Genomic DNA, 3,934 nt, shown 5'->3' with positions numbered 1-3,934 from the left:
TCCGAAAAATAATTCTACAAGTTTCGCACGATCGCACTATGTGTTAAGACCAGAATTTTCGAGAATGATAGAACGATGAAAGATTAATCGCTGCAAGATGAAAGAGAATGGAGAATGGAGAACGATGAAAGAGAAGGGACAATTTTGTACTATGAATGAAAAAAACCGCTGCAAGATATTGTGAGGGAGAGAATCATGGACTTACCATAACCGACGTCAATGCATATCCCCTAAACGCCCTTCTATAATTTTTTAATGAATAAAAATGATTAAATCAGGAACTAATTTCAGCCTTTAGATCTTAATAATGGATGTGGGAGATTAAAAAGGAAAAAGCACAAAAGATGGGAAAAGTATATGAATACATCCCTATATATATATATATATATATATATATATATGGAGATGATCAAAATAAGAATGCATTTAAATCCAGAAATGCAGCCCAAATCTTGGCCCTAGGATTAGATGATCTAATGGTCAATAATTAACCCAAAACACACGGAAGGTCATAATTAAGTAGTTTTAGGTCATATTATAATATTTGGGTTTATGTCATGTTAAGATCATTTTGGATCATGCTTTGTTAGCATGACCTAAAAATAAACTAACTATGACTTAAAAATGCCCTACGTATGACTTTGTTCTCCGTTTCTGTATTTAAATCTAGTCTTCATAGATCATATTATAATATTAAGTAGTGGGCTTGAATTTTTATTTATCGAGCCCAACCTGTGGCCTGGAATATGGGGTACTAGTATGATATTTTCGGCTTAATTGTGGAGATTCTGTATTTTAGTGTCCACACGCCGCCCGGGGGGCTGACAGCCGCCTGAAATGCCATTGCAGCTATCAGGACCACCACCACCATTGTCATGCCGGTCATATTTATGAGGGAGAGAGGCGTTTCTGTTGTATCCTTCTCCCACAGATATTGTATCATCTGAGATTTTGATGCAGTCTATAATGCAAGTGTTAGTCACCAACTTAATTTCAATAAATTCTGGCCGACTTTGATATGAAGAAACTTAAATGTTGCAAGAATTGTTAGGAAATTAGCAGAGATAATATCATGGATATAAATAAGGAATTTTATCAAGTTAGGTTTGATGTATTTCTACGTCTGGCCATATTAAGACAATGATTTTCATTTAAATTTTTGGGTACCATTTTAGGATGTCCACAGTTTGTCCTAATCCGTTAATCATTACACTCACATTTCACTACAAAACTGGTACGGAGAATATAAGTGGGAACTACATTCTAGGTAACTTTTTCTACCCACTTTCCTTCACATTCCGTGCAAATCAAAGTGGGAATATAAATAGTTGACGGAGGGAGTACAATGTAAGAGCTATATATATATATAATATATATATATATATATATATAAGGGTGCGTTAGGCTCCTACACATCCTAAGTGTCCTATTTCCTTCTTAATCTCAGCCCTTGGATCCTTGAATTGGATGGTTGTGATCAATGCATTATTAGTCTATAATGTTGCATTATTAGCCGTTGGTCATTATTAGAATGAAAATGTGCATTATTAGTCTATAATGTTGCATTATTAGCCGCTGTGCATTATTAGAATGAAAATGTGCATTATTAAATGACACGTGGCATTAATCTAACCGTCAGATGACAAAATCGTGGGGCTAGGATTAAGAAGGAAAAAGGACAAAAGATATGAAAAGGATTTGAATACATCCCTATATATATATATATATATAGGGATGTGTTAAGATGACAACCCTCTTTATTGTAACATCATACTACCATTTTAGGCCATTGGATCTGAAAATCGTGTGCTTGTCATGTTGCCACGTGTAAAAACACGGAGGGGTAAAATAGGAAATTTCTAATTTTACGTTACCGTATTGTACGGTGTTGTTCTATTCAATATTATATATATATATATATATATATATATATATATATATATATATATATATATGGGGTGGATTATAAAGATCCTATTAAAATGACAACACTCTCATAATTTATGGATTATATAAAGGGGTGCGTTAAAATGACACTGACAGTGACACCACGCTAGACTCCAATATTATAAACGCTAGACTGCAATATCCAAAACACTAGATTGCAATCTATAGATTGCAGCCTAGCGTATTGGATATTGCAAGGTGTACGGGAAAAATTGCAGTCTAGCGTATTGGATATTGCAATGGGAAATATTGCGAGTCTAGTGTATTGGATATTGCAGTCCGTGAAAATTTACCCTTGAGCAATTTTTATGATTGCCACATGGCAACTTATTATTCGTCCACATGTACAAATGATTGGCTAGGAATGGTGGTATGGTGTTACTTTAAGATGTGTTGTCATTTTAACCCAATCCTATATATATATATATATATATATAGGGAGATGATCAAAATAAGAATGCATTTAAATCAAGAAATGCAGCCCAAATCTTGGCCCTAGGATTAGATGATCTAATGGTCAATAATTAACCCAAAACACGGAAGGTCATAATTAAGTAGTTTTAGGTCATATTATAATATTTGGGTTTATGTCATGTTAAAATCATTTTGGGTCATGCTTTGTTAGCATGACCTAAAAATAAACTAACTATGACTTAAAAATGCCCTACGTATGACTTTGTTCTCCGTTTCTGTATTTAAATCTAGTCTTCATAGATCATATTATAATATTAAGTAGTGGGCTTGAATTTTTATTTATCAAGCCCAACCTGTGGCCTGGAATATGGGGTACTAGAATGATAATTTTCGGCTTAATTGTGGAGATTCTGTATTTTAGTGTCCACACGCCGCCTGGGGGGCTGACGGCCGCCTGAAACGCCATTACAGCTATCAGGACCACCACCACCATTGTCATGCCGGTCATATTTATGAGGGAGAGAGGCGTTTCTGTTGTAACCTTCTCCCACAGACATTGTATCATCTGAGATTTTGATGCAGACTATAATGCAAGTGTTAGTCACCAACTTAATTTCAATAAATTCTAGCCGACTTTGATATGAAGAAACTTAAATGTTGCAAGAATTGTTAGGAAATTAGCGGAGATAATATCATGGATATAAATAACGAATTTGATGAAGTTAGATTCGGTGTATTTCTATGTCTGGCCATATTAAGACAACGATTTTCATTTAAATTTTCGGGTACTTGCAAAATAATAATGTCCCAATTACCATTTTAGGATGTCCACAGTTTGTCCTAATCTGCTAATCATTACATTCACATTCCACTATAAAACTGGTATAGAGAATATAAGTGGGAACTACATTCTAGGTAGCTTTTTCTACCCACTTTCCTTCACATTCCGTGCAAATCAAAGTGGGACTATAAATAGGTGACGTAGGTAGTACAATGTAAGAGCAATATATATATAGATATAGGGAGATGCTCAAAACAAGTATGATAGGATTAGAATTGGACCTAAAATATAATCGCGCGACACCCCAATATTTAAACGAATTGTAGGAGATAAATTTTCATTTCAGTTTCAGGAATTTAATTAACTTACTTTCAGGCTTCATACTCAAATTTCTGTCAATGCTAAAGTGACTACATTTAATTTTCTCATCTTCCACAGGGTCATGGTAACTTTAACTCATGCATGATAATATTATACTAGCATCTTTTTCCAACTTTTTTTAATCTCTATTTTCTCGTGGTAAATTGACAACCATGAAAAAGCGTCCTTACCTCTTTTCCCTTGCACCTGAAAGCCGTATCGATGGCCTTCTCCCCATCATCGTCCTTCACAGCCACAAGAATGCCCAATTTCTCCGCCAAAAACTTCAGTATCTATTAGAATAAGGCATGAAAAATATAGAGTCATATACTTTCTGATACTTGAGCCCGCTGTCACTTAATTAGGTTTCTTTTGTTTTGCTAGAGGACATATCTGGCAATTTGTGAGCTGAGTGTTTGTAGGAGACAAGAA

The sequence above is a fragment of the Salvia hispanica genome, chromosome 1 (genome assembly GCF_023119035.1).
Source record: "Salvia hispanica cultivar TCC Black 2014 chromosome 1, UniMelb_Shisp_WGS_1.0, whole genome shotgun sequence".
NCBI lineage: Eukaryota > Viridiplantae > Streptophyta > Magnoliopsida > Lamiales > Lamiaceae > Salvia > Salvia hispanica.
The sequence above is the reverse complement of the archived record's forward strand: the minus strand, read 5'-3'. Positions refer to the sequence as shown.